Source organism: Mesoplodon densirostris, chromosome 2, assembly GCF_025265405.1.
Source record: "Mesoplodon densirostris isolate mMesDen1 chromosome 2, mMesDen1 primary haplotype, whole genome shotgun sequence".
Lineage (NCBI taxonomy): Eukaryota > Metazoa > Chordata > Mammalia > Artiodactyla > Ziphiidae > Mesoplodon > Mesoplodon densirostris.
In genome coordinates this window covers 117,190,059-117,199,511 of record NC_082662.1, presented here as the reverse complement: position 1 = coordinate 117,199,511, position 9,453 = coordinate 117,190,059, and positions in this window count along the sequence as shown.

Below are 9,453 nucleotides of genomic sequence, written 5' to 3'. Positions count from 1 at the left end.
TCCCTGATCCCAAGACCCAGCTCAGTGCAGTCCTTGAGGTCTCTAGAGTGACCAAATAGTTCCAACTTTCCGGTTCTTCTTGCCCATGTACATTCACTCCCAGGACTTCTGATTCACCCACTCTGATGCCATGATGGGAAAGCCCCTCAAAGACGTCACTGAAATGACTAGGGTCCATGGTTAAAAGAAGAGCCTGTGTACCTGCTCTGAGCCTAACCTAATGTGTTCCCTAGGGTGTGATTTAGGGGAAAGGAATAAGGAGGGAGAAGGACTGCTGCTGAAAAACAGAAGCACAAATTTTGGAGAACTGGGAGTTGCATCTATACAGAAAGGACCAAGTGACTCAGGTCTCTGTTTAATACATCTTCAACAATTCTCCCACTGGGGAATCAGCTGCATCAATTAGTTTCACTATGAGTGGCTGCATGTGTACTTTACAGGCAATGCATAACCCCATCCCTCCTGCTTACACTGTTTACACTGTCAAGATTCAGTTGCAGGCAGAAGAATCCAGTCCAAGTGATTTACAGATAAAGAAATTTAAAAGTTTATATTAACTACTTAGAAAAATCATTAGAAGACCTGAAGAAGCAGGCTCTAGACTGAGTTTCCAAAAGCAAAAGTTAATTATGTTAATGTTATTAGGGACAAAGATTTTTAACATTGGAGACAAGAAATACAAATATAAAATTTTAAAGTTAAGTAACTTTAAGTAATCCCAAAAACCTAAATTTGAATTGGAAATGTTAGTACAAACTGACGACAAACCTTGCCTTTTAAAAAAATATATTTATTTCCTAGTTCTGTCCACTGGAAATGTCTAGAAATAATTAACAACTCAATAACAATGAGCACCCATTGCACATGTTGTAGTCTCTTAATACTATTCCCTACTCAAAGGATACAGAGCTGCCTTTCTTGTAGGAGCTGTATCTTTGAGTTATCAAATAGGTGACGTTAGAAAAATTCTTCCAATAGATGAAGAAAGACTGAAAGAAATAGAAAACGACTATTTTGTGTGAATGTTTCATGCTACTGATCAAGTTGACATACAAAAACCAGCCTAATATTATATGCCTCCTGATGGAATTACCCAATACCACCTACAAAGTATTTATGCCTGAAATATCAAAACTGAATCCACTCAAGTCGCTAGGTCTAACTATCAGTTTACAGGAAATAAATGGGACAAAGGACTACGTTAAATAGCACCATGGGATTTCAATCAGAAAAATCTAAACTATGGAAAAATTCTACAGGACAAATGACCTGGTTTCTTCAACAAACAAATGACTGAAGGAAAGAAGGAAGGAAGGAAAGAGGGAAGACCTATAAATTAAATGAGACTTGAGACATGTCAGTCAAAAGGAATAAGTGAGGCTGGACTCAAACAAATTAAGTTAAAAAGGAATTACTTAGAAATACTAAAGGAAATTTGTACATTAATATAAAGAAATTATGTTTGGATAATTTATGTGTTTGAAGAATTTATGTGTTTTGGATATAAATGATAGTATTGTGGTTATGTTTTTATTAAAAAATATTCATTTTTTACTTCACACTGAAGTATTTGTAGATTAAATGATATGCTTTTGTTTGAAATAATCCAGTAATGAGAGGGTGGGCAGGAATAGGATAGAGGTATAGATGAAACAAGATTGGTCATGTGAGCACCACTTCTGAAGCTAGATGGTAGGTACATTACAGGAGGAAGGAGGGTTTATACTGGTCTCTGCTTTTGTGTTTCAAATTTCCATGATAAAAAGTTAAGCACTCCCAATCTCCCTTACTCTGCTTTACTTTTTTTCTCCACAGCGCTTATCACTTTAAAATATACTATACAATTTGCTTATTTATTATGCTTATTGTATGTCAGGCCTCTAGAAAGTAAGTTAAGGGCAATAACCTTTGTCCTTTTTGTTCACTGATATATCCCAAGCACCTCGAACTGTGCCTGGTACATTGTAGGTGCTTAATAAATACTTTTGAATGAATGAATTACCTATTTCATTGAGGAGAATAACCACCCTCTCCAGAATGGAAGAGATCTAATGTAAACACTCTACTACCATGTAACAAGCTGGCCCCCCATGGATCTGGCACTTTATCAAACTCTGTCTGGCCTCTGTATCTGTCAGGCTGGGCACTTAAGAGTGTCAAGACTGGCCATGGTGAGCAGATGCTTATATAACTGAGTACATACTTAACTCTGCATCTTCCACCAATGCCACTTTTTACATGAACCCTTAGAGCAATCAGTGGAGAAGCCAGGGAAAGAGCTGACTGACATTCACCTAAGGCAAGTTATCATGTCCCTCAGATTATTGAGATCCTCTTCTTCAGCAAGGCCTTTGGTGAGCATTCATATGAGACACAAATACTCTCATGCTCTGGGTTCAATCAGAGAGGTCCCCCCATGCAACTTTTTCCTAATCTCCTAATTTTTTTATTTCCAACCCCCAGACCATATGACCCCTGCTCATGAATCAGAGTAGACATTCATCTCTGGATATCTCATCTTCCAGTCAAAGTGGACCTCTAGATGTGCCACTAAAAGTTCTGTCACTGGCAAAACTCTTCTTCACAGTCCTTCAAGTACTCCCCAGATGGGGCTACAGTGTTGCAACAGTCACCTCCAGCTGACACTGACATATTTAAGCCAGGATAGACTTTTTCCTCCTCTGTCAACTGGTCATAGGGAACTCACCACCAGGCCATAGTTGTTCGTTGAGAGAGAAGTTGGAGAGAGGAATATGAGCCAGTTATTATTTATTCAACTTACTCATACCTTCAGGTGTCAGATCTTCCGTAATCACTTCCACTTGGTGATGGTATGAGTTCTTGATTAGTGGATCAGACATCTTCCAGCTAATGATGAACAGCTCAGGTCTCTGGTGTGTCATGTTCAAGTGTTCAGTGACTACCTGAGCAAGGCTACCCAAGAGCTTTTGCAAAAAGATGGTAGTTACTTGAAGAGGCCATAGGTTTACTCCAAAACCCTAGGGTCATTGACTGTGATTCTCCTGTCTAGGCTTGCTACAGCATCCACAGAACATCCTAATCAGCCTCAGCACTTTGGACCCTTTGGGTAAACTAGGTGATAAAAACCAAGGACAGAACTGATTGTACTCTAGCCTAGACCAGCTGAAGAACTCTTCCTTCCTCAGGGACTCTCTCAAAGATAACAGCTTTATGGGTAGTTCAGTTATTGAGTCAGAACAGGGCAACCAATGTGATATATGTTGCTTCCAATATCCAGAGGTCTGGGTTGGGCTTCTTTCTTAACAGAATGCAGTAATAACTAATCTTACTTTGAGAGGACTATCTCAATATGTTGTAGAGGGCCAATAATACTGCAAAACCCAGAAAAGGAAGGATAACATGTTAAGAGAATTTTTTACATTTATGAATTTATGATAGCAAAAACCTGGATATTTTGCTGAGGATAGTAGACTAGAGGTGGAGGAAGGTAATTTTCTTTGGGGCTAAATTAATTGATATAGTTTCATTTGGTAGAGATTCTGGATTCAGTGTATGAATACAAGCGGCTAGGAGTGGTCCTAAATAGTTGCTCTCTTGGAGGATCAAAAATTATACTCAACAGTGGCCTGGGTTAAATTAGGTTGAGATAGCAACTATTTATTGGTATAATGTAGTGGAAAGATTCAAAGATTAATATAAATGAGATTGCTGAAGTGGATTTATCACATATGACCCACTCACATACACTCTGAATATATCTCCCAAGAGGACCTGGAGGACACCCCTTTCCACACATAGCAGTGAAAAATACATTAGTGATAAAAGTCCAAGCATCTTTGTGAAGCATAATAGAAATAGGCAAAGGTGAAGATATCACTTCTGAAATAAGCTCCCTGATAATGATGGAGTTCAGTGTAGCAGAGTCCAAGGAAGGCATGTCTACTATAATAGGAAGCAAGGTCAGAATGGTAATTAGAATACTATGGCTGAAAAGGACTTTGAATCATGGTACCAAAATAGATGAGCAAGCTATATATGTACAACTTAAAACAAACTGGACGCCTGAAAGGGATTTAATATAGGGTATAGGCTGGAGAATGAGGCTCTAGGCTCAGCCTCCAAGAGCAACTCCCAGAATAAAACTGCCAATTTGGCCTGGCAAGAGAGCAGCCACTGCAATATCCACAGGGTCTCAGCTGCTACTGGCAAAGCTCCAGAACTGAGAAGCTGCTATAACTTCCACTCAACACGAAAGCCTCTCCTTCTGCAGCTCAGAAAAATCAAAACATCCAGCTCTACCATGCAGCTTCCAGAAGAGCTCACAGCTGCAATTTCATTACACCAAAGTCCACTTCTAAGTCTGGCAGGTGATCTGTTTAGTGAAGGAGAGGCTACATGCAGAAACCCTAGCTTCACCCTTCTAGTCTCTATTGAATAAGAAGTCACATAGAAAGTATTGGTATTAGGAAAGCCATTCATCATGACCTTCCATGACAGTTCTTTTAGAATGGTGTGTGTGTGTGTGTGTGTGTGTGTGTGTGTACTTTTAGTGTAACTAGTAAAAGTCACAGGCAGGAGAGTGTATCAGAATGAATATGGGCTTTTAAATCCAAAAGATTTCAGTTCAAACCTTGAATGTGCCACTTATAAGTTCTTTGATAAGTTACTTAAATTTTCTGGGTTCAATTTCTTTCTATGCAAAATGAAGATACTATGTACCTTGTACAGGCATTGTGAGCAGATTCCTACTCAAGGCTTTTGTCCTTGCAGTTCCCTCTGTTTGTAATGATTTCCTCCTGATAACCACTACTTGTTTCCTCTCAACCTTACTCATATGTTATAATCCCCACAAGGTCTTCCCTTATCACCCATTTAAGATAGCCACATCTCCTAACCCCCATTAACTCTTCTTCTTCTTATGCTACTTCATATATCTCCAAAGCACTTTTACCATCTGACATTCTAAGAGTTTTTCTTGTTTGTTTATTATCTGATTACCCAAAGTATAATTTATGTTCTATGCAAACAGGGACTTTGTTTTGTTTACTAATGTATCCCCAGTGCCTCTTTCAGAGCCCAATACACAATACATGGTAACCACTTAATTAACATTTGTGAATTATTAGAATTATATAAAGCAATGAATATGTGCTTGATAATGTGCCTTTTGCATATAAGCATTCAAAACATATTATCAATATTAGTATTTAGTAAGCCATTGATATATTTTCTAGGTCAACAAATATTTATTGTGTACTTAATATACCAAACATAAAGATTGATCAGAAAAAGTGTTTCCCCTTAAGATGTTTCCAAAGTAGTGTACTGGAAGAGATAGATACATAAAGAGATAATTCCCATATAATATGAAAATAACATTAGATGGAGCACTTAGCCCATGTGATAGGGAAAGTAACATTAACAGTGTTAACAGCACTTCCCTGGTGGTGGAGTGGTTAAGAATCCACCCACCAATGCAAGGGACACAGGTTCAATCCCTGGTCCAGGAAGATCCCACATGCCGCAGAGCAACTAAGCCCATGCGTCACAACAACTGAGTCTGCACTCTAGAGCCTGCAAGCCACAACTACTGAGCCCATGCCTATGACTACTGAAGCCCTCACACCCTAGAGCCCACGAGCTGCAACTACTGAGCTCACATGCTGCAGCTACTGAGCCCACATGCCCCAACTACTGAAGCCCACAGGCCACAACTACTGAAGCCCACAGCCTAGAGCCTGTGCTCCACAACAAGAAAAGCCACCTCAATGAGAAGCCCGTACACCACAAGGAAGAGTAGCCCTGCTCACCACAACTAGAGTTGTGGCACACAGCAGCGAAGACCCAATGCAGCCAAAAAAAAAAAAAAAAGTAAAAACAAAAAACAGTTGTAACTGATTACCCCAGAAGTCTTAGGAGCTTTCCAAACAAAGCATCACTTGCACCCAGGATGAAGGGCAAGGCTGTGCTCCACCCAGTCATTCAGGAACCTAGGCTGCTTACATCTCATGGTACTGTCATCTGGGCTTCCAATTTATTTGCAAAAAGAGAGAGAGTGTGGAAGGTCACCAGAGAGACTTTAGGGGCCAGCCCTGAAAGTGGCATGCACTCATTCCTCCCATAGTCCATTGACCAGAACTTAGCCACAGTTTCCTTGCCTAACTCAGGGGTGGGAAAAGCAATCCAGCTGTAGCCTGGGAAGCAGAAGACACAGATCTGGTGAACATCCCAGCCAGTCACTGCCCGACTCAACCAAGGGAAATTTTTCTGGAAGAGATAGTACACAGTGATTAAGAGAGTATTAACAGTGGGAGCCAACCAGATCTGAGTTCAGATCCAGGTCACAGTTCATAGCTATGTAACCTTAGTTAAGTTACTCAAATAACTCCTTAGAGATTAAAAATGGGAATAACTGTAGAATCTAGTTCATAAACTTGCTGTGAGGATTAAATGTGTGGAGTCTTAAGCGTAGTGGCTAGACACAGTAAACATTTAATAAATGTTAGCTGTCGGAGGAGGAGGAAGGAAGAATAGAAAGAAGAAGAGGAAAAGGAAACTGAGTTGGAAAACTAGACACAGAAAGGATGGGCTAGGGAATGAAGCAAAGGACTTAAGCAGACATAGAAAATGTGCCCAGGCATAAAACAGAAAAATGTGTTCAGGAACTTACAAGCAGTTTAGTACATTTGCAAAATAAAACTCTGTTTACTGGAAAATTGTGTCAGTCTGGAAAGGGAGAGATCCCAGTAGCCTTGGTGCTGTAAAGAGTTTTATCTTGTAACCACAGGGAACCACAGAGAACCACAGATGTTTTAGTCAAACCAGGTGTCTCAGATTTGTCCTCCAGAGAGAACTTTCTAGTGGCTGTGTCAAAGACAACGTCGTGGTGGGAGAGCTTGGTGACAGGGAGAGTGGTTAGGTACTGTTACTGTCATCAAGGTTAGATGAACAGGGCAGAGCCACAGATGTAGTAGAGGGGAGGGGCACACACCTTGTTTTGTAGGAAACTCAGTAAAAGCAGTTATTGATTGGAGGTGAAGGAAGGCATCTAGGACAAGTCCCAGGAATTTGGCTTAGGCAACCAAGGGAATGACAATGCCATAGATGAAGACAGACTGAAGTATCATTCAAAAACTCCTTGGCATGAGTGCAGTCTCACCCAGCTCCTCTCAGTGTTGAATTTTACGTGCCAGGATTTTATTTATCAAAAAAACTTGAAGAAAATTTGAGATTCACATTCAGCTTTGTCTCCTCCTGGCCAATCACTTTGTGGCCTAGACTTTTTTTTTTTTAAAGAATTTGAAATTCCCTGCCTTCACTCTTGAGTCTTTAAAATGTTTACCTAGATAATCTCTACAATACTTCAATCTTGTATATTTGGTGATTCTGCTGTGCACACCATCAGCCTTCAGTTCTCATTAGCTCCATCCCAGCTTCTTGCTTATTATACTTAATAAAATCTCTAAAGCTAAGCATGACCTTGAGATAATATGTAAAAACAGCCCCCACCCAAACGTCAGTTCAAGAGTCTCAGAAAGAGGAACCCCAAGATAAATATATCATTTATGTTTATGCAAAAATATGTTGTGTCTTCGGACTTCCCAGAGGCATGGAAAAATAACACCTCAGAAATTTACATAAGCTGGAGGGGTAAGGGGAAAGCCTCAAACCAGTTGACTTCTATTATTTTCTGGCTAAAAAAATGAGAATTTTCATTATGAAAAGAAGTCAGCTCATTTGCATAGGGCCTCCTTCCCTAAGAGCACAAGTAGCCCAAGTTCTCCCCAGGAAGTTATTCAGGACCACCAAGAAGAGAGCAGAGTTAGATGCAGGATGTTACATAAATTCTGTGGCCCAGTGAAAAGTGAAAATTCAAGACTCTTTGTTCAAAAACCAAGAGAAAAAAGTGATGCTAAATGTACTAAAATATAAAGCTTTTTTTTTTTTTCATTTTTCCATGTCTCTGCCTCTTCTTGTCATGATGCTTTTTATTTGCTATTTAAGGTCATTATAAGAAAAGAAAAAACAAAATTTTAAATCATTAGCATGAATTTTATGTTTCACCTTTATATTTTGCAATGCCAGCTTTAACTGCAAATATGATAGTATTTCACTCATATGTAGAACCACAGAAATTAGACAATTTGTATTTCGTAGTTCACTCATCATGTGTATTTTGTTCCTTTGAGAACAGTGGAAATTCTGCCAAAAAAAAACCTCTCAACTTTTAAAATTTCATTTCTTAATATGAGCACATTACGCCAACACTTTCTATCTTTAGATTACTGACAAGTAAGGAAAGACTGAAATATAGAGATTGCCTTATCTTTCCTTTTCCTTTTATGTTATTTTCAGCTTACTTGATTAGCTAATATAGGGAAGTACCTTATATTAGGGTTCCTTGGTTGTTGAAGTTTCTTAGAACACGATTGCCTTCTTACTATGTTTAAAGCAAGTTCTGGTTCAAATGGAAAGCATGACTTCTCAGGGCTGTTACTCATTGATGTAATATGTTTACTTTGTACACCTTTTGAGTCTTGCTGACTCACACATATTGTGGATCCAACAGGAAAGTGTTCCTGGGGTATTTGAATGCTATTTGCATTTGGGCAGCAAGGAAAGTGGACACACCTATAGCAAGTATCTTCTCTGCTCATGTGCTGACTCCATTGTTCCGTCAGACTTCATTTACAAAACACAATTTAAAGATAAAATTATTAGAAATTTCAAGACGGGAACAGCAGAGTGTTAGACCAAGCTCAGGGCCTTTATAAATGTTGGGTCCTGTGTGACTGTGCAGGTCATATGGTCATGAAACCAGATGTAGTTGTGATGCTTCCAGCAAGTCGTAAGTGGCTGGTCAGAGGTCTTCTCCAATGGATCTTCCAGAATCAAACAGGCCCAAAACAAGTTCTCTCTTTTTCTAAATGCTTTCTAAATAAATATTTGAACCCGTCATTGGAATTTGTGATTATGCTAGTGCTGGGATTAGAAGACAATTGGATCTGAAAGCCCTGGGCTGAGGGCAGCCTTGGAGAATGTTACCTAACACAAGTTCATGTGCCCAACACACAGTGAGGCCAAACAAACTGAAACGTCAGTTTGGAGCAGTGAAATGTTTATTGCAGGGCCACGCAAGGAGACGGGTGGCTCATGCCCCACCCCAAAACCCGAACTCTGCAAAGGGCTTCAGCAAAGCATTTTTAAAGTCCAGGTTGGGGGATGAGGGTGGTAACAGGGTATGTGATCAGCTCGTGCAAAATTCTCTGATTGGTTGATGTTGAAGTAACAGGGCGGTTAACTTTACCAGCCCTTGGGCGCCAGTAGGTCTGTGTGCTATGTGCTCATGATCACCAAGCTGTTAATTTCTTCCATTTGGTGGTGGTTTTTAGCATCTGAGAAACTCAGGAAATATGCATGAGATACTATTATCTGGGTACTTCGGAGAGGAGTTAAAGCCGAGGATGTGGG